The sequence below is a fragment of the Pelobates fuscus genome, chromosome 5 (genome assembly GCF_036172605.1).
Source record: "Pelobates fuscus isolate aPelFus1 chromosome 5, aPelFus1.pri, whole genome shotgun sequence".
In the NCBI taxonomy this organism is placed as follows: domain Eukaryota; kingdom Metazoa; phylum Chordata; class Amphibia; order Anura; family Pelobatidae; genus Pelobates; species Pelobates fuscus.
The window spans coordinates 191950815-191974148 of NC_086321.1; positions in this window are offsets into that span (position 1 = coordinate 191950815).

The following is a 23334-nucleotide window of genomic DNA, read 5'->3' on the forward strand; positions in this document are numbered from 1 at the left end:
TTTCTGCTCGGCGGCAAGTGTGGTTTGCTCGGCTTTGAGGTGGGTAGATGTCTCCTCTGCGGCCTTGATGCGCCCTGTAAGCGAGAGCATATCTTCTCTCAGTATTGCTAGGTCCACCTGGAACATCTTGCGGATGTCGCAGAGGAGCGACTTAATGTCTTCCTTCGTGGCTGGGGTGTTGTTCTCCTCGTCCGAGGATTCCATATACAAGCCACCAGCTTGGGGGATCTCATCTAAGCGTCCAGGGAGGCTTCCTCCTCCTCCGACTAGGCCTCCGCATGTTAGTCCGCCATCTTGGGCGCCATGCGCGGGAGGCTTCCCTGCTTGTATTCCCCAATATTACGGGTTCCTGATGCCAGGGCTGCTTTGATCTTCTTGGCCCGTTTTCCCATTGCGTAGTTGGGGTGCTAGTCGGTGTTCCGGTGATTTTTCACCTGGTTAGCTGTGGTTTTTGGGCTTGTTGGTACGGAGCATCAGCTCTGCACGTCTGTTCGGTTTGCTGGCTTGGCTCCGCCCCCACAGAGTGTATCTTTTAAAGACTAATTAGCTAATATGTAGATTTTAGCAATGAACTTGAGCTATTTTATAAAGAAACACCTCCTAAATTATCAGTTAAAATGAATTCAATAATACCGTTTAACCCCTTAAGGACACATGACGTGTGTGACACGTCATGATTCCCTTTTATTCCAGAAGTTTGGTCCTTAAGGGGTTAATATTGTGTATTTTGCTATTCTTCACAATGTTTAAGGTATGAATGACGACAACAACTAATCAACAATTACTAGTTAAAAAGACCAAGTATAGACCAAGTATATGTACCTGTTTAGAAGGAATCTGAGATACTCGGCAGAGTCTTCCTGGGAATTAGGACTGGACCCAGGTGGTCTTGAAGCCATAAAAAATGCACAAGGTGCATAAGCTATTCGCTGGTTAGAAATGGAAAAGTACATTAATTTAAAATGTTGTACTGGCAAGAGAAGGGCAGTGATATTGACATAAGGCATTATTTTTGTATGCCCATTTTAAGGCTAGGTTAACTTTATTGTTATTTTTTTTTTTTTTATCTTTTATTCAACTTAAATGAAGTGACTCAATGACACACACTGTATTATAGATTTCAGATTTTTGCAACTGATAGGTGGGCATGCCCATTCATATGTATTGCTTAGGATTTGTGTAAAAATAGTTTTGTGCTGTATTTTAAATAATAAAAGTGTATAGTTAGTTTTTTTTATATATATATTCTTTATTTTTGTTGTGCAAAAGCTAATACGTGAGCTTGTGAAGCCACAACAGCATTAGCAAACTAAGCAATAACAGTGTGAAACAGTGTCATGGCACATTTTTAGGATTACAATTAAACTAGATGGTGTATGGAGCAGAGATGTGTGAGATAAGAGGAAAAAACATAGAAAACACACATCTGCATCTCAAACAATTTATCATTGCCACTGGGTGTTGAAATACATAGACCAGATTCTCCAGGATGCTGATTTGGCTGGGGGATAAGATTAAAACCAAGCAAATAGACTAAATAAATGTGAATGGTACATTGGACAACTGGGATGGTGAATAAATGAGCCCTAGCTCAAGGCCCAAGGTGAGGGCTATGGATTATGTACAGGAGGGACTGTCAGCCTATGCCTAAATTGGGCACCATTGGAATATTCTTGCTGTGTCTATTATCAATGTAAGGCGGCCTATGTAAGCGACCCCTCATAGCCCCTTTGTGCTCAGTAGCCGATCTCCTAGAGTCTTGATCCCGAGGGTATCCTGTGCCACAGACCCGCCTTTCCGTGCCCTCATGTACAGATTCCGATGCCTGTTTAACCGGACATTGTCTCCTGTGTGGAGTGCAGTTACCAGGGGTACGACCCAGTTTGGACTGATGTTCAGGACAGCAGCAATCAGATGCAGGACCAGCAATCTTGGCATGTATATGCCTTTCTGAGCCACGTCCTCTGTTTCCACGCTGTAGGCGCGACCACTGAGTGTCAGGCCCCGCCCCTATAGTTAGTTTTTTTAATGTTAAGCAAATTGGAACTTTCAGAATTTCTATAAATAAGGAAATGCTCTAGGCACCATAACCACTACTACCAGTGTGCTGTAGTGGTTTCTGGTGCCAGAAGAGGCCCTGTCCCTTGTTTCCCTCCTTCCCCCACCCCCTTTTTTAGTAGTCAATGTGTTTTACCAAGGCATCACTTTTTACCAGGGGTCCACATATGCCATGTCTCCACTATTTAACTTGGAGAGTCAAAAACTCCTAGACAAGATCTTCCATTTGCCCTTCTGATCTAAACCCTGTATCGCCAGGCTTAACTCAAATAGTGGAAAGCTGTCTGTCAGAAGTACTGTGGGTGTAGAGCGGCGCCGTGCATATCCTAGGTAAGAAGTCAACCTGGTCTACAATGGTTTGACTACTTACAAATTGGGGAGAGGGGGGAGGCCAGAGTACTATAGTGGTTATGGTGCTTGAAATGTCCCTTTAAAAACATACCTTGTTTGTATGAGATAACTTCTTGAAAAGATGTTTCAATTTCTCCATCAGTGATTGGCACCCACTCAGATTCAGAGATAACACGTACCTCCTAAAACTGAAATAAAAACATGTGTTTTACATCTTATTCTTGGACATTCCAACTTATACGACATACAAAATAAATGCACACAGCAGCCCCAATGCTAACTCACTGTAGCCCCATACACACACTACAGCTTATATTAATATACACACACACAACAGTCCACATACATAAACATTAGATACACACATACGCACACGACAGCCCCTAGATGCACACACACCATCTAGACACACAAACATTCTCTATAGCACCTGGACTCACACTACAGTCCATGGATAAACACTACATTGAAACATACACTACCCTGTTCACACAAACTACAGCCCCTATACATAAAAAGTCACATTACTGCTCCTGTAACACGTTACAGTCCCTAGATACACCCACATGCACACAACAGTCCCGATACACATATGCTCTAGAAGTACTACAAATATACTCAAATGCTTTCTCTCTCTCTCAACAACTGCTAGACAGACAGACACACACACACACACACAATCTCTAAAGCCCCTAGATGCACACACTTTACATCCAGTGGAAACATATACACACTACAGTGCCTAGCCACACATCGTACACCACAGACTCCTTTACACTCACACATACACACTACACCACAAACAGTCACCTCTATGCACACGCAATCCCACAATCGGCCTCCAACCACATACAGTGCCACAGAGAGCCCCCCTACACATGCACAACACCCTTTACTGGCCATGCCCCACTTTTGTCATTTGTTATCCATATTATAGGGACACCAGAGATTGCAGAGCTGTGCTTTGTTAAATAAACACAGGACATTGGTCCCATGCAAGTGCTCTTCCCTGGAGTGACAGCAGATTAGCATACTCACTTTGAGGTGGCGTGCATGTCATCATTGATGACATGAAACACCCACGTTCTGTCAATGCCCCCTTAAACTGGGCTTCTCTGCGTTTAAATACCTGGGCTGAATTATTTTCCCAGTCCAGCCCTGGTGTGAAATAAAACATAACTTACTCTCCTGCCATGAATAATGCTTGCAACACACTGTTCATAAAACATGTGTTTCCCAAGTTGATTAGGCCAATTTTCTTGGTTTTTAATTTCACTGACTGTGGCAGGTTCTAAAGAAAGAGAAAAAACAAACACACTCACAGTCAACAAAACGCATAATATATAAAAATGTCTACTAACAGAAATGTGTTTTCCGTGCTCATCCAGCCAGTCTTCGTGTAATGAATTGGCGGATCAATGTGTGGAGTTACAGAATGCCCTTTTTTCACAAGAAGGTGAAAATAAATCATTTTTTTTTTACTTGGTCACTGTACCTCCCTATGGAAAATGTTGGAGCTTTGTAAATATTGCTAATGGTTATAATGTTCAGTTTGTTAGTAGAATATTTATATCTACTACCATTGACACATTCCACTATACCCAGCAACAGTGTTATTCGCCCCTCCACAGCCTCACTCCCATTGTCCCAATGCACACCCCAGTCCCATCTACCCTACCCCATTGCCATAGCCAGATATCCCCACGCAGCTCCACTGCTATAGGCCTATTCTCTCTTCCCAGTCTCTTTTCACTCCCAGCCTCTCTACCATATGCCCTAATACACCCATTTCCCTTTGCCTTGTGAATTTATTTTTTCTGAAATCCTGATCTCCCATGACCTATCAGGCCCTATGTAGGTATCCTGCAGATAATCTGCCTGTGATCACCACTTCCCAAGGACTTACATATATAAAACGGTAAAGTAGAGCAGTGGTTCCTAAATCCCAAATTAGGTGCATGCAATTGTTCTGAATAAATGCTTTTTTACAGCGTCTCTGCCTTCCTAGGTGTACTAAACCCACCTTTCACTTTGGGATGAGTCTATTTATTTATTTGCTACATATATGTTATAAACTACAATGCAATTGTAGAATGGGTCACTGGGCTAAATTTTCATTTGAAGAATGGATCTTAAGTGCCCGTGATGCTGCTTAGTCCTTGTACAGCAGTAATTAATGAATTGGTATATGACTTGGATGCTGTATTATTGTTATTACTCTAAACCAAGGATGGATAAGATTGGAACCACTGTTTCTCAACGATATTCCCCATGATGCTCAACCAGCCATAGGAATGTAGTTCGGAAACATCTGGGGTGTCATAATTAGCTGTCAGTCCTCTAAACCATCTCTATGATATCCGTAATAATGTCTTACTATATATTCATGTTTATATGTATTTTCCTATTTTTAGCATGTAAACAGTTACATTTAAATCTAAATCGTATTGTTATTATGTTGTTCCATTTTTCTGTAACAATATATAACTTTCATGGCTGATATATGAAATGTATAACATATATTACAAGTACATTAAGGGTCTACTCAGGCCGAATACTTCCTAATAAAGCTATGTACCTCAATTTCCTTGGGCTTGCTCTTGTCTCCGGTTACTTTGCTGCGGTTATTGTTGAGGAAGTTGATGATGTCTTGCTCACAGGTGAGATTTTCGGCTCTTCCTTTGCCTGTGAAAAACCCTGTAATGTTCAGTTTCTCAAAACAGGCGAACGAGCACCAATTGCAAACCCGCAGTCTTAGACACCTTACGAAATCACATAGTGTTGTCCAAAATAAACGCATCCATAATATCAGATTTTGAAACCATCCAGTTTTACTTTTTGTACTGGAATCTTTGGTCTCAGATATCGTTTCCTCAATGTCAAGGACTGTTGCCTCGTCTCTCATATTTGTTTCCAACTGTTTGTTCACAGTACCACAATTTTACAATGTGTATGAAACACTGTGTGTGGATTTTTGATAAAATTAGTAATAAAACTCTAAGGACAACTCTAGCGCACTGAACAGCAATGCAGCCAATTCAGTATTGAGTGAGTGTTCCCTCATGCACTGGTGAGAAACAATTGTTCAAATGATGACATCATAAACATGTCACAATCTCATATGTTGATAATGGCATAAACAAAGTTAAAATTACTTGTGGGCTCTTAAAGTTTAAATAAAAATAAATAAATGCATAGACAACAAAACATGTGCAATGTATATTTGTATACTAAGTGAGGCTAGCATTAAGGGGATCAGAAAAACAGCTATAAGATTCAACAAAATAAGGTTCTCTGTACTCAGATAGTGAAATGTTGTGCGCCTTTTCTTTTTTTAATGATATATTTTTATTCACAAGGGAGATAAGCAAGGAGTATACAGTACGACATACAGGTCCTCATAGGTGTTATTATTGGTATCGGTTACAAGTACAATGATTGTATTAACAATAACTTATAAAAGGCTGACAGTAGGGATGCACAGAAATTTCGGCCAAAAACGGTTCAAACTGGCCGAAATTAAAAAAAAAAAATATATATTTCATATTTTTTTTTCTAGTGCATAGTTCAACAGACATGCTTGGATTAATGGTTCAGATGATTATATATCACAATGAAAGATAGTAATGATCACATGAAAGTAGGCCCACTGATTTTTAAAAAAAAAAATCACTACTCTTAGGTTGCCAGGTATTTCTCAGAAGTATTTCTCAGGTATGTGAGGCTGCCTAGCCGGTGCTGGTATTGCAGTAATAAACAGAGTATAAACAGAGATTATTCTGCAATACCAGCGCCAGCCAGTAGGGGTCGCTGTTTGTGTGGAGAGAGGCAGGAATAAGAAGTTACAGCAACTCCCTCCCTGCCTCTCTCTACTCACTGATCCGCAGGGGAGCAGCTCTGCACAGAGAGGCCAGACAGCATCTCCGAGCCTGCGAGACATGGGGACGGTGAGAAACTTGGGGACACTGAGACTTTGGGACACTGGGAGACATATGAACACTGGGACACATGGGGACCCTGAGACACTAGGGACACAGTGGCCCCATGTCTCTCAGTGGCCCCTAGTCGCTCAGTGTCCCCATGTCTCCCAGCCAGTGTCCCTAGTGTCTCAGTGTCCCCATGTCTCCCAATGTCCCTGGTGTCTCTCAGTGTCCCTGATGTCTCTCAGTGTCCCCATGTATCTGTGTCCCCATGTCTCTCCCAGTGTCTCAGTGTCCCCATGTCTCACAGTGTCCCAATGTCTCTAAGTGTACCCTACTGTCCTAGTGACATCGGGACACATGGGGACACAGACTCTAAGGGATACTGGGAGACATGGGGAAACAAACATTAGGGGACACTGGGTGACATGGGGACACTGAGACACTAGGGGACACTGAGAGACATGGGGACACTGGGGGACACAGGGAGACATGGAGACACTGGGAGACTTTGAGACCTGGGAGACATGGGGCACTCCCAGTATTCCCATGTCTCCCAGCCAGTGTCCCTAATATCTCAGTATCCCCATGTCTCCTAGTGTCCCTGGTGTCTCAGTGTCCGTAGTGTGCCAGTGTCCTTAATGTCTCAGTGTTTCCTAGTCTCCCAAAGTCCTCTATACTCTTAGTGTCTCAATGTCCCCTAGTATAAAAGAAAAAATCCCAGGCACTCACTGTAATAGATTTAAGCAGGTTTATTGGACAACGCAACGTTTTGAACTGTACTCAGGTCTTTATCAAGTCTCCAGTGTCCCCTATGTATCACAGTTTGCCCTTTGTCTCCCAGTGTCCCCTCGTGTCTCAAAGTCACCCAGTGTCCACAGGTCTCCAAGTGTTCCCTAGTATCACAGTTTCCCCAGGTCTCCCAGTGTCCCAATGTCTCTGAATGTCCCCCAGTGTCCTAGTGTCCCTGGTGTCTCTCAGTGTCCGTAGTGTCTCAGTGTCCTTAGTGTATCAGTGTCCCTAGTCTCTCTGAATTCCGAGTCTCCCAGTGTCCCCATGTTTCACAGTGCCCCCAAGTGTCTCAGTGTCCCCTAGCATAAAAGAAAAATATCTCAGGTACTCACTGTGATAGATTTGAGCAGGTTTATTGGACACCGCAATGTTTTGACCTGTACCCAGGTCTTTATCAAGTCTCCAGTGTCCCCTATATATCACAGAGTGCCCTATGTCTCCCAGTGTCCCCTCGTGTCTCAAAGTCACCCAGTGTCCTTAGGTCTCCAAGTGTTCCCTATTATCACAGTCTCCCCAGGTCTCCCAGTGTCCCAATGTCTCTCAATGTCCCCCAGTGTCCTAGTGACATGGGGACACTGGGATACATGGGGACACAGACACAAAGGGACTGGGAGACATGGGGACACAGAAATGCCCTCTTTTTGTGTATGTTCGTCCCTTTCGGCAGTTCTGGTTATGTGATTTGTGTCAGTGGCCCATCCATTTACCCTATCCATAGACTTCCTGCTTTACTGGACACGGCTGTTAGAGGGTATGGATTTACTTGAAAGGTGAAAGTGTGAGATAAACATAGGGTATGTGTTTTTTCATGGCTGCATCCCAGGGGCGTATTTGCCGCGAGGTAAACAAGGCATTTGCCTTGGGCGGCATTTTCCAGAGGGCGGCAAAAAAAGCCGCCCCCAAATGCCCAAGGCAAATGTCTTGTTAGCCTTGCGGCTAAAAGACATGCCGGCGGGCTGCTGGGCGATCGGGCGGCACTGCCTGGCGGGCGGGCGGGCGGACGGCCGGCGAGGGAGCACTTCCCCTGAGCTGTCTGCTCAGCTCCCTCGCCAGCCGCAGAGTGAGGCTGGGAGGCGGAGCCGGAATATGACGTCATATTCCGGCTCCCAGCCTCACTCTGAGGCTGGCGAGGGAGCTGAGCAGACAGCTTAGGGGAAGTGCTCCCTCGCCGGCCGGCCGCCCGCCCGCCAGGCAGTGCCGCCCGCCCGCCCGCCAGGCAGTGCCGCCCGATCGCCCAGCAGCCACTGGACCACCAGGGAGGAAGAGACACCCCCCTCCCCAGCATTCCCAAAGGTAAGGTGGGAGGGGGGGGGTCGGGGCTGTTAAAAAAAAATGTGTTAAAAATAAATTTTAAAAAAATGTGTTACAAATAAATAAAAAAAAAACGTGTTAAATTTTTTTTTTAAAAATGTGTTAAAAATAAATTTAAAAAAATGTGTTAATGTGGGTGGGTGAGTGTGTGTCTGTTAGTGTGTGTCTGTGTCTGTTAGTGTGTGTGTGTGTGTGTCTGTTAGTGTGTGTGTGTGTGTGTCTGTTAGTGTGTGTGTGTCTGTGTCTGTTAGTGTGTGTGTGACTGTGTGTCTGTGTCTGTTAGTGTGTGTGTGACTGTGTGTCTGTTAGTGTGTGTTTGCCTGTGAGTGTGTGTGTATGTCAGTGAGTGTGTGTGTCTGCTAGTTTGTGTCTGCTAGTGATTGAGTGTGTGTCTGTTAGTGAGTGTGTTTGTCTGTTAGTGAGTGTGTCTGTTAGTGTGTGTGTGTTTCTGTTAGCGAGTGTGTGTGTGTGTATTTAGAATGCGGGGCGGGGGGAAAGGTTGGGGGTGGCGCGGGGGGAGGTGGGGGCGCCTGAGTTTTGTCCTGCCTAGGGCAGCACAAAACCAGGATACACCCCTGCTGCATCCTATGAGTTTACCTACAGCACCATCTCCATCAGATAGATGACGCTTAGGCGGTAGGACTGTTTTAGTGTTTTTGGTCAATAAGATTTTGTAATTAGGCCCATCATAATTGTCGGCACCAGGCCCACTGGGCTCTTAATCTGGCCCTGGGGTACACAGGTGAAGATGAATTTTGCTGTCCCCTCCTCCCCCACACACAAATAAAATGCATCTTTAGCAGTGTCTTGTATCCAGCCTTTGGAAATTCTTACCCCATTTAGTGTATTGTATCCCCCTTGTATCTTGTGTCTTACACCTCCTTGTATGGTGGGGCAGGGGCCGTATGGTGGGGTCAGGGGCGGTAGAGGGGCACAGGGGCAGTATGGTGGGGCAGTGGCAGTATGGTGGGGCAGGGGCTGTTGAGGGAAATAGAGGGAGCATGGGGCAGTAGAGGGGGGGGGCAGGGGCGGTAAAGGAAAATAGAGGGGCTATAGAAGGGGCAGGGGCAGTATTGTGGGGCACAGGGGCAGTAGAGAGGGGCTGCAAAAAAAAGTTTTGAATTAGAAAAAAAAAGAAGTAACATACTAAAAGTCTTCCCCTGTCCCAGAGGCTTACCTTGGACCAGGAAGGGGAGAAACTTCGGGTGGGACGGCTGCACTGGAGGCTGGAGCTGCAGATAGTCAGGGATCGCTGGGGAGTCTGGGAGCATTTGAAGTCCTGCCCCCTTCTGACATTATTAGAAGAGGCCGGCTGACTTCACTGCCAGGCTCCTGTGTGCTGGCTACAGGAATAGCGAGATGAGTCGATAAATCAGAGTCCCCAGCCAGAGGCAGGGGATTCAGATTTTTGTGCCCCTCTGCTCTGGCGCCCTAAGGCAGTCGTCAGAGTGGACTTTGAAGCCTTCAGGGTGGCATAGAAAGCCCTGTGTGTAGGGTTAAATCCCTGCTCACCCTAGAGAATACCCATTTTTAGTGGCCCCAGACATTTTGATGAGCTGCATTCTGAAAGTTAGCAATGCATGTAGCCCTTTAAATTCATCCAAAAAAACTGCAGTTGAGCGGTCAAGCTTGCCTCAGTGATTCTCTCACTGGATCTAGTGACTGTAAGACCTTGGAGGGTCTCCCTCCTTGCCCCAAATTGCATTTTGATCAGTGCTAGGCTTCGTCAGTTGCGCAGCATCGATATCAATGCATTGGAAATACTATATTCAATAAAGCCGTCATACTGAGAATAACCAGTAGATGGCAGCAACACACCACTCAGTTTTATCTTAGATTTCCCATTGCTGATATCAGTACTGCTAAAGAGAAGAAAAAAAACTTTGGAATTAGGATTAAATAAAGGATTAAGATGATGGATTAAGATTAGGGTTAGAATACATATTACGTTTAGTATTAGATTTTTTTTAATTAAAATTGGTTTAGATTTAATTGAGGATTGAGTTTAAATTTCAGATTTAAATTTGGATTAGGATTAGGGCCAGCCAAGATCGATCACAGAAGTTTGCCAGTGTATATTGTCTAGTGCTTATTAACTGACCCAGCCAATGGAGCAACCTAGTTAGACATTTAGAGCACTAACTAAAGACACGTCACTTTGGTCCGCTCAGCATGTAATAGATAAATAGACAAGACGTCTACCTACAATCACACTGGTATTAGTAAGTTTATCCTTTTTCTTTCCTTTTTTCTTTCTTTTTAATACGTTTAGTTATAAGATTGTTTTTGACTGGGTCATGCCTTTAACAATTTGACTGGCAAATTAGCCTACTTCAATGCTATACTACTTAAATTTGCGGCATGCTCGATCACACCACCACTTACAACTACGCAAGTTGAAACACATTCTTAACATGATTTTACATGAACGTGCATCACTCCATATGGTTTTTAACAAAAAACCTGCGCGTAACTCACCTATTAATGACTAGCTCTCATTTATATAAAGAAAATGCACAATATTAAAATGCAAGAAACAGGTTTTTTTTTTTTTTTATATGCCTCGATTGGCCAAGTACATTGTCTGATAACACCTAATCTCTTGATTTTATTCCATGTCTTTGATAGCCCACGCAGGGGATCCTAGGGGGTCTCTCTCGTCGGTCACTTGCTCAGACTATCACAAATGTATTCTTGAATGACTAACCGAGTATATTAAATGTATATCTAGTTAGATAAATCAGGTATGTTAGCTCGGGTCCTGGGCCTGTTAGAATCATACCAAATAGACAAAGCGGATTACCAATTTACGTTTCACTATTAATATGCTTAATTCCTTTAGCACGTTATATCATATAAGCAATGTATAAAAACCTGTTATATTCCTATTTAACAAAAATGTGCAAATGTATCATGCCATGAACATGTCTGCATCAACCGGCCTGTGTTTGCTGTTGTGGCTACACGGGCAAGCTTGTAAAGTCTATTGCACCAAAAATAAAGAATTTATAAAAAAAAAAAAAAAAAAAAAGGATTAGGGCCAGCAAGGGAATTCGTCCTCTGACATCAGGAAATCATTCTAACACTATTTATAGGTTTAAGGTTATAATTAGGATTCGGTATAGAATTAGGTTATGGGTTAGTATTTAGGTTAGGTTTATTTTAGGGTTAGATTTGGGATTAGGGTTTGGTTAAGGATGTGTGAGGTATAGGTGTGTGAGCGCTCCAATAATAAGAATAAACTCCAGTAACAATAAAATAATAGTGAGAGACAATATAAAAAGTAAACAATAGGTACAATGTTCCAAAGATTTTCTAAATGTGATACTGTATAGTAGTACAGAAAAGGGTTCCCTAGTGTTATGAAACTCAGGTCCCAGACAAAAAAATATTTTAGTTTTAGGTGTTTTTAAAAAACTAAAAAAATCTGTCAGCACCGAAGTTGCTGTTTAGTGGATAAGGGAGTGCCCTGGATTTTCTCTTTTTTATTGTATAAATTGGCTCTGAGCAGCACCCTATTTATGCATGTTCAGGTGAGTGCAGCCCCTGGTTTCGTCACTAATATTGTGTGATGTCCCCTGTGTTATGCTAGTAAAAAGGTGTGATTTCCCCTGTGTTATGCTTGTAAAATGGTGACAAGCATTCCACTGGCACATCACCAAAGTGATATATACAGTATTTATGATTTAAAGCTGATAACATATTCATTAGAGCAGTGGTTCCCAGACCAGTCCTCATGGCCCACCAACAGTCCAGGATTGATGTATTTCCCTGTTATTCTAATGGAGATACTAACAAAACCTGGACTGTTGGTGGGTCTTGAGGACTGGTTTGGGAAACGCAGCATTAGAGCAAACCCTATCATTGGCATTATTGGGAAAGCATTGAATAAGAAGATTTGTGATTTCATGTGCACTAGCTGATGGAGTTCTCCTTGTAGTGGTTTCATATAGAGAGGGGGGGGCTTTGGGTGACTGGCAGGACTCTGTTCCTAAGAAACCTCAGGAACTTTCAATTCCTCTTTATTCACTTTCAATTCCTTTGATCTAAAAAAAATTAAGTTTTTGTTTTTTCATGAAATGGGGGGAGGAGGGGAAGGATGCCGATATGGTTTCTTGCCAAGGGCGCTGGAGACCCTAGGTACGCCTCTGCCCATTGCCCATGAGAGCTGGGACTGAATGCCCTGAGCTTACTCTGTGCACCATGAGCATGTGTCCCCAGATGCACTTCCTGGAAAGCAAAAGATAAAGAGCAAATAGGAAAAAGTACACAAGACACAACAAGAAAAACACAAGAAAAGATGATACCAAGAGGAACATAAGAGGCACACAAAGGACGTAGTGCAGTAGTTCCCAATCCAGTCCTTAAGTATCCCCAACCAGTCCAGAATTTAGGGATTACCCAGTTGTGTCTAAGGTGTTTTGAGAAAGTAAAAACAATCACTTTAGACACAACAGGGTAATCCCTAAATCCTTGACTGGTAGGGGGTACTTGAGGACTGGGTTGGGAACCACTGGCGTAGTGTGTCTGTATGTGTATAAGTATATGGCTATGTATGTGTGCATGTGATGTGTGTCTCTAGGTGTGTTACTGTGTTTGTGAGTGACTGAGTCCACATATTTGAGGTACTGTGCTAGTGGCTCTGTCTGTTATTGTGTCTGTGTTTGCATGCTGGAGAATATCTATGCATGTGTGCTAGTGTGTGTTTGTGTGTCTGCGATAGCACGCTAGTGTTACTCTCTGTACACATACTAATATGCCTCTGTGCACCGGCCCTGGGGGCGCAATGTCAGGCTGACCGTGAGGAAGGAAGCGCACTGCGCTCCCCTCCAGCCGGTAGCTTCTTGTAGCATGGCCAAGCGCAGCCCAGAGCTTTCCGCCCACCCAGCCCAGCCTCCTACTGCCCGCCCAGCCTCTTACCCCGGTGTCTACCACAGACTGTGTGGAGGGGGTGGGGATATGAATGACATCATATCCCTGCTCCCTGTGCGGTTGGTGCCCAGTGATGAGGCTGGGTTGCAAGACAGGACTCTTCAGAGCCGTACAACATGCACCCCAGGGACCAGGTTAAACAGTTGTAAGTATGTGAATGTGACTGTCTCTGTATGTATGTATGTCTCTGTATGTATGCATGTATGTATGTCTCTGTATGCCTGCATGTCTCATATGTGTGTAGGTGTGTCTGTATGTCTCTGTGTGACTGTGTCCGTATGTCTCTGCCTGTATTTCTATATGTCTCTGCCTGTATGTCTCTGTATGATTATATCTGTGTTTGTATGACTGTGTACTTGTATGACTTTGATTGTGTGCCTTTTATGACAGTGTGCCTGAAAACGATGCCTGTTTGCCTGTGGCTTGAGAGGAAAGACACACAAAGGGATCTGGAGGGAAGGGGCACACAAAACGGACTGAGGGGGAAAAGAGCCACACAGAGGGACTGTGGTGGAGAAGGAGACAAAGAAAGGGGCTGGGGTAAGAAAGAGACACAGAAAGGGGCTGGGGTAAGAAAGACACACAAAGGGGCTTGGGTAGGGAAGAGACACACAAAGGGGGTTGTAAGACACAAGGGGGAATAAAGTCAGTAGAGCACTGAAGGGGTAAGAAATTCAAAGGGGGGGGGGGGGTTAAAACAAGACACACAGGTGTAGCTAACAATCCTTGCATCAGCCCTACTTCTGTGTGCATGTGTATAGGTATGTATTTGCCCTGATAACTAGGTTGGTGTGTGGCACGTTATCTGTCAGTAGCTAATTGCGTATGTGAGGCTAGATATGTGTGTGCTTCTTTGGAAGTGAAGGCTCTGCACAAATGACTCAAATAGAGTGGTAAGGGTGACCTGGCCTGACATTTGCCACATTACTGTATCCCTGTGTTTCCTTTACTTTTCCTGTGTCCTGACCCTCTTCTCTATCACTGTATCCATGTGTCTTGATAACTACATTTAGTAAATTCATATCAGCAATCTCTTCCCCTCTCACATTATTCTTATTTTCTCCTCTCAGTGAATTCCTGCATCCTACTCAAATTCTATTCCTGTTATTACTCTTGTTCAATCTATCCCAGTCTCTCCTGCTGCTCACTGTATTCCTGTTTCTTCCTTGTATCTCACTTCTCACTGTAGCTGTCTCTTCTCTCTCCCTCCCTGCCTCTCCCTCCTCTCTACATATCCATTGTCCCCTCCCCTCAATCATTCTATTGCTGTACCTCTGTCTCTTTGTTTGTGATGCTGGAATCACGAGTTTCAATAGTTCTGTTTCCATTTTATTTGGAATGTTGGCAGCTTTTATGATCACAGGACACAGACCCCTGGCCAGGCAGAGGGAATGAAACGCTGATGGGAGGAGGGGGTGAATGGCTGCAGAGAGTATGGTATAAAAAGAGAGAGATCAGGGAGTGAATGAATAATGTCAAAAAACTAAATTCAGTATTTAGAACACAAGAGAAGAGTGTGCTTTAAATATTATATTACCAAGTATTTAATATTTCATGAAGCCCAGAAATCAAGCATAACGTTTTACTAAAAGGTTTTCATCCAAGCATCATAACCAGTAGCGCCCGCTGTAGCACCCTGGCCCATTTCCTAGTAATAGGGAAAACCATTTTGCAACAGTTTGCCCTCGTACCTGTGTCCACTCTGGGCGCGGAGGGTCCTGCAAGTTCAGTGACATCAGGCTTCTACAGAGCAGCAGAAGTTTGAAGTCAATCCCATCAAAGAGTGTCATCAGTCAAAGACAGTGTCAGCTGACTGCCATCAGCCAATGAATGCAATAATGAGCGTAGCAATATATACAGAATTGACATTAGCCAGCCTGGAATTCTTGATCCTGACTGACTAATGACGCCCTTATGACACTGCCCGAGGTGGAGTTCCACTCCAGCAGCAAAGGGGTTGCACTCCGAATGTGCAGCGTTTTAAATCACAATGCTGCGTATACACACTCCAAGCACCATGACCATTTTAAATCATTGAAGTTTTCATGGTGCATGGAGTAACCCTTTAATAAAATAGACAAAGTTCTTTGCAGGTTGCTTTTGTTTATATTGCCCTACGGGAACACATCCACCAGCTGCCCATGATAAAATCTTTCTACATTGGAATGACAAAGTATGGTCTGCTTTGTTTTATTGTATGTATTTATGTATTTAAGTATGCATTTGTCAAGTTTCATGAAATCCCAGCAGCTGTCACTAAATAAGGCTCTGGAATCATGCACTTTCTCATGTATTGCACCAGTAGTCGGTCGGTAGAATATCCTGCTGTCTCAAGGGATCTTCCACAAATTTCACTCATGTGTGAGAGCAAAACAGTGACACGTGCTTCTGATGGATAAAGCTATGCTTTACCCATATATATGTGAACTACATTTCTTGTGTTACTTAGCCAGTCAAAACAAAACCTTTGTTTTTTCACACTTCACAGATATATATATATATGTTATGCCTTGTTTCCACATCTCTGCTGTTCATTCTTAACTCAATATGATAGAGAGAGATCAGGACAAGGTAAAGACGATAACCCACCATATCAAACCTACGGTACCCTAATAGTATAAAAAGAGATAGTGGTGTATTACTGGTCCTTAGAAAGACTGGGCTTAATATAGCATCCATAGTTGGTGAAAATAGCAGAGTTGAGAAACGAACCAAGGTCACAGAATCTACAAATACACAAGAATGTAATAAAGAGCAGAGTCTAGGAGTACAGAGATCATGATAGTTAAACAAGCCCAGTCAGTATACCAAAGAAACAAACTGAACAAATGTGCTATTGGGAATTAGGAATTAAACCAAAACAGGACAAAGACAGAGTTTTTATAGGCCTGCTGCCAATAGTCAGGCTGGTTGCGTCTGAAGCACTGTGATGCAGGTTGGAGCTTAGAGCCCGTTCAGCATCAATATTTATGCGAATATTGTACAGTTTAGGACTTAAACTATGCTTTGTGTTTTAATTGACACATATAAGACATGAGGAGGAACAAAGAGCCATAGGTAACCTTAAATTCACTCCTATCATGAAACGCCTCCACGTGTCGTGGACCTGGGTGACCTTGTCATGGAAAGCAGGCATCAACCTGAATGCAAGGATATCAACGTGTCAACCCATGAGCGTTCCTCCAGACTGTAAACCTTAACCAGTTAACCAGGTACAGCATCTTTCCTCTAGATACCTTTGAATCAACAAGAGCCCGAACCTCATTTCCACCTAACAACAATAAGGCAACGAAGAGTAACCCTTCTAGTGTACCAATTGCATGTAAGGCGTTTCAAAAGGGAAACATGAAAATAGTTAGGTATTGCTAGAGCAGGAGGTAGAACCAATTTTTGGCATTGGAGTATTCTATAAGGGTCAATGTAAAAAGGTGACAGCCTCATGGAGGGAACTTGGAGCCTGATGGTATGGGTACTCAGCTAAACCCTATCCAGGGCTGCCATCAGAAATTGTGGGGCCCCTAACACAGCTCAAGGGAACCCGTGTGCCCGCCTCTAAATCCCGCCCACAGAAATACACACAGACACAAAAGGACACAGACACAGAAAGATACACACATACTAACAGACACACACACATATAGACAAATACACAAATACACACACACACTGATATACAGACACACACTGACGTACATACATACTCACATACTAACACACACACATACATACATACTGACAAACAGACATACATACAAACTGACATACAGACATACACATAAAAACATAACGGCATACATATACATACACACACACAGATAGATATATACATACACAGATACATACATACACACACAGACACACACACATACACACACAGAAATACACACTGACAGACATACACACTAACATACACACACACTGACATACACACTGACATACACACAGACACAGACGTACTGACACACACACAGACAGACATACATACAGACAGACACACAGACAGACATAAACACAGACAGACATACACACACACAGACATACACACACACACAGACAGACATACATACAGACAGACATACACACACACACACACACATACACACACACACACAGACATACACACAGACAGACATACACACAAACAGACATACACACACAGACATACAGACATACACACTGACATACAGACATACATACTGACATACACACAGACATATTATTATTATTGCCATTTATATAGCGCCAACAGATTCCGTAGCGCTTTACAATATTATGAGAGGGGATTTAACTATAAATAGGACAATTACAAATAAACTTACAGGAACAATAGGTTGAAGAGGACCCTGCTCAATCAAGCTTACATTCTATAGGGACATACAGACTGACATACACACACACACAGACACACACACTGACATACACACACCTCATTTATCAGCCACCCTCCTCTTACCTTTAAGTTGCAGGAGGGTGGCTGAGGATGATGGGAGTGAGCGGATGCCTCTCCTCTCTCTTTTTTCCTCTCCTCCGCTCTCCTCCCGCGCACAGTAAGCGGGGAGGAAGTGACCGGACGTCACTTCCTCCCAGCAGCCCTTGCGGTGCTGCCGCAATTTTTTTTTTTTTAAAGGGGTCCGGTCGCGCAATTACCCGGCCACAGCGCTGACCGGGCCCCTGAAGATATAGGGCCCATCGGGTGGCCCTAAATGCTTGGGCCACCTGATGGGCCCCAGTGCAGATGCACCTGTTTTGCCGCTCCACGTGGGACCCGGGCCGCCGGGCCCCCCAGGGCCGCCAGGCCCGTGACAACTATCATGGTTGTCACCCCCTGATGGCGGCCCTTACCCTATCAACCACTTGTGATTTGGCTTGACACCATTAGACAAGAAAGGCCACCAAAATAGTTGAGAGACGACATAATTGCATATACGAATGCAACTGATAGAGAAGAAGTTGCCTCTTTTGAGGTGGTACAAACAACTTTCTAGAGGGTTTGCTAGAAGGGGTTTCCCATTGAGCAGTCTGAATATGTTCAAGAAGTTTTAAGGTAAGCAACATGGTAGTAGAGGCAATGATCTTATTTTTCGTGACTGTAGGAGCAGGCTTTGGCTCTTCAGTTTCTGAAGGTTTATTTTGTCTGAAAGCGGCTCCAGCCTTGGTGTTCTTAGAACCATGTCAATACATAACAATAATATTTAACTACAAAAGAAACAAGGGCAGTCAAGCCTTTCTAGAAGAAAACCGTTTGTACATCCCTGTACATGATAGGTTCTTGTGATCAGTAAGAACCATCACAAGGGAAGCGGCGTGATCTAGCAAGTGTCCCCATTCCTTGAAGACCAGAATAATGGCTAACAACTTACCGTTACCAATACTGTTTCTTCTGTCAGTATTGGTTAACTTTTTAGAAAAATAACTGAATTAATGTAGAGCAGGGGCGGATCCAGAACCTAATCTTGGGAGGGGCACTGGTAGATTATTTAAAGAAAGAATCCAGGCACAAAAGCTCACTGTAGTGGTTATGGTGCCAGGAATGCCATGGTGCCCTCCCAGGGAATTAGGGGCAGTAGTGTGTGTGTGAGGGGTGCAGTATGTGTGTTAGGGGAGCAGTGTATGTGTGCGTATAGGGGTGCATTGTGTGTATGGGGCAGTTTGTGTGTGAGGGGGGCAGTGTGTGTGTCTTTGAGGGCAGTGTGGGTGTGAGGGGTGCAGTGTGTGTGTGTATGTGTATTGGGGGCAGTGTGTGTGTATTGGGGTAGTGGTGTGTGTATTGGGGAGCAGTGTGTGTATGTATTGGGAAGCAGTGTGTGTGTGTGTGTGTATTGGGGCAGTGTGTGTGTGTGAAGTTATTAGGGGTTGGTGGGGGGAAGAGGGCAGATAAATAAATCTATACAAATATATTTTTTTAACTAAAATTAAAAAAAAATGATATCCCCTCCCTTCTTACCTTGCCCAAGGAAAGGGGATTGTGAATCCCTGGTCGTCCGGTGAAGAATCCCTGGTGATCCTAGTGGGGAATGAACTCTAGCCTGCAGCTCCTGTGGCTAGAGTTCACTCTTGCGGGAACCTGAGCATTTCCATGGTAACCGCTGCAATGCTCTGGGCTCTCAAGAGGAGAACCCGGCAGAGCTGAAGGTCAGAGCTCCCCTGGGTCCTCTCTCCCTCCTCTGCTGGCTGCTACATTTCAGTGCCAGCGGGCCAGTATGGAAGATCTCTGATCTCCCCTCCGGTCCTCGAAGGTACCCAGCAGGATTGGCAAGAGAGAGCAAGGCACTATTATTTTCACGTTGCCCCCCCTGGATCCGTGATGTAGAGGGAGATCATGGGATTGTCTTTGAGATAAGATAGTACCTACTCCTTTTAGCATGTTGATGAATACCCTGCTCAAATGAGCTTACAGTGTAGAGGCCTCATAGGTCCATTCATGAGTATTTGCTCATCTTTGGTCATAGAGGTAATAGGAGAAATTAGAGTTGAAAATCCATTACAAACCTCCTATAGTAATTAGAGAAGCATTAAATAGCCTTGAGACCTAAGGACAATTGCTGAATCACCTCCTTTTTCCAATTTGCAAAATAAATCATTGTCTAACAGTCGTTGTAACACTAGACATAGATGCTTTTGATGGTCTGCAAGTTAGAAGAATGCACCAAAATGTCATCCAAGTACACTATCACAGAATCATGAATTACATCTCTTAAAACATCACTGATGACTTCTCGGGCATTGCAAATGTCAAAGGTCATTTCTGTATATTCATAATGCCCACTTCTGGTGTTAAAGGCTGTCTTCCACTCATCACCAGGTTTGATCCTTATCAAATCGTAAGCCCCTTGAAATGCATTTTGGTAAAAACGCTCTGAAATCAGGATAAGAGGATATGTATTATGGGAAAATAGATTGATTTAAACCTCTATACTCAGTGCATGATCTTAAGTTCGTGTGTGAGGTGGGGGAAGAGAAGCAACTTATAAAACCTTAGCTAGAGCACCTTGAATGTATCCCTCCATAACCAGACTCTCGCTGACAAAGGGAATACTATTCCTTTCCTTTAGGAGGAATGGTGCCTGGAAGACATTCTATGGCACAATCATAAAGGTGATGAGGAAGCAATTTGCCTCTCTCTTTCTTTTCAAACACAGCATTCAAATCTGAATATTACTCAGTGGTAGATACATTAGCAACAAGAGGACAGACAGAGGCAAGGCAACCCTCTCAACAAGAGTCACTCCAGACAACTATCTGACGCTATCCAGTCAACCTTGAGATTTAAAAAAAATAGTATTAGTACATTTACTGTCATATATAAATAGGAACAGTTTCGTGAGTAATAGGTGTTTGTAGGGGTCTACTATCTATGGCCATGGGTGCCTGTTTTTCTTTAAGAGGGAGATTGAAAAGACCACACAATGAGAATGAGGACCAATGCCACCAGCATCATTATGTGTGGTGGGACACTAGGTGCACACATTATCATGGAGAACTCTCCTCACCTCAGGGCACCTGCATTATAGCTGTGTACCTGAGGATGTCTCTAGCCCCAGCACCAGAAGGCTGTTGAGTATCACCAGTAACTACCCGCAATATGATCTGCCTCAAAATAGGAACACTGGGACTGGGCTGTGTGAACAGGGTAAGCGTTGCTATTAGCTAGGGTGTAGACTGTGACTGACAGGTGTTAACTGCTTCATAATCTGGGAAGAGATCACTGCAGGAAGCGACAAACTTGGAAGATATATAGCAAATGCAGGAACATCAAATGTGTGTTTTTTGTATATTGTTTAATGCATTTTCTATATTATGCACTAAAAAGGTTAGCTCCAGCACAGAGTGTCCCTTTAACAAATGAGGGCTATACTGCCCCAGTCTTTATTTCATTTTAGTGAATGCATACCCAGGTCTGAATTTTCACTTACTGTTTCATGGAAAGCAAGTCAAATAGTTGAACTTGGGCCATTACTCATAAAACCATGTTAACCCCCACTAATAGTATTGATCTGCAAAACGAATTCCTGACCGATTTGGTAAGAGTGACTGAGAGTTAACTGTATTTTACCTTCAAAGATTTTCTCCTGCATTCGGGATACACTGTTGAAAACTGTTTTTTTCCTGCTAAGTGTTAACAGAAAAAACTTGAGCAGTTCCAAGTGGCAGGATCAAAAACTAGTTAAAAGCAGAAAAACACCAGGTTTATAAATGTTGAAAATCTGTAACCAGGATACATTGTATCATTCCCCTATACTGTGATGAACAATGTTTTATGAAGTATTATGCCTGGATAAAAACTCACTCAAATTCATACCAAGGAAAGGGATTCTCATCAAGAAAAGTACTGGAATATTTTTTACGTGCATAGTTTTCAAAAATGTATATAAGTAAAAAAAAAAAAAATCAGAAAAATAGGCTGTATAGATCACACATTTTTTATTATTTTAACAGACTGTGGCTGACTTCCTTGAGTGCTGTTACTGTAAATTTATAATTAAAAATGCAGGCTGGTTATCACTTGTGGAAGGGACCAAACCCAGGCTTCACAGTAACATGTACAATCATCACAGAATCCCATATGCATTAAAGAAGAACTATAGAGGGTCCCCCTCTCCCTCGCAACTTCCCCTTCGGCACATAATGGGTAAAAAAAAAAACTTTGAACACTTACCCGATTCCGGCACCGATGTCCCTCGACACTGGGTTGCACTTTGCGTCCTCCAACGTCATATGATAGAGGGACCTAATGCGCATGTGTGGCAAGTGTCGTGCGTGCTTTATACCGCCTTCATAGGACAGCATTGGCTCAATGCTTTCAAATGGGGTTTTCTCTGGCGCTTAAGGTGTGAGGACAAAGTAAAAAAACGTGAAACTCCAGGAAGCGCCTCTGGTGATTGTCTGGTAGACAGTCACTAGAGACAGTCTTAGTGCTGCATTGTAAAAAACAGCCATGCTTTACATTACGGGACTAAGGGGGTCCGGGACAGTGCATTCAGATCACTTCAATGAGATGAAGTGGTCAGTGCGCCTATAGTGTACCTTTAACCCCTTAAGGACACATGACATGTGTGACATGTCATGATTCCCTTTTATTCCAGAAGTTTGCTCCTTAAGGCGTCAAACAATAAGACCTTAAGGGACATCCTAAGCACCAAAACAGCTTTAGCTTAATTAAGCAGTTTTAGTGTATAGATTATGCCCCTCTAGTCACCTCCATTCTCTGCCGTTTAGGAGTTACATCACTTTACTTATACAGCACCAGCCACACCTCCCCTGCATGAGTGTTTAACCAGTTAAAGTATGCCATTTTCACCTGGCCACACACCCACTCACAGGTCCACTTAAATACAGAAGCGATAATACTTTTATAATCCAGTTCTCATACATTATGTATCCCAACAGCAGACCTATAGCACACCATATGTAATCACCCAAAAAGATCTCATTTAAGCATAATCTAGTAAAAAACAAACAACAAAAAAACATTTGTGAGGTGTCAAAGATCTAAAAAAAAAAAAAAAAAGATGTGTTAAAAGAATATTACATCTTTTCACAGTGGAACAAAGATCCTGAAAATAATGTCCAGACTACAACAGAGCACTGCAATTGAGCAAGACTGAACATAGGGAATCCAGTGTATCACAGCTGGAAAAGTAAGAAAAGAAAATATGGCCATGTGTTGATAGGATTGGGAAAAATTACAATATACACTTTTACATTGTTCCCAATGATACACATGCTGTTATACAAGGTCCCCATTGTATTTACAATAGATCGTCAACCTTCACTTATATGCCAGGGAATTTATCTCATCATAATCTGTGTTGCCAACTAAGAATCTATAATGTAAACAGAAAAGAAGTAGCCAATCAGATTCCATTCTACATTTACATCTCTGGTACTCTGTCCTTCAGTTGTTTAAATTAATAGAAGATCCCTTAGGTTGGGAGGTACTGCATTCCCATACAGAAATGTCTCGGAAAGG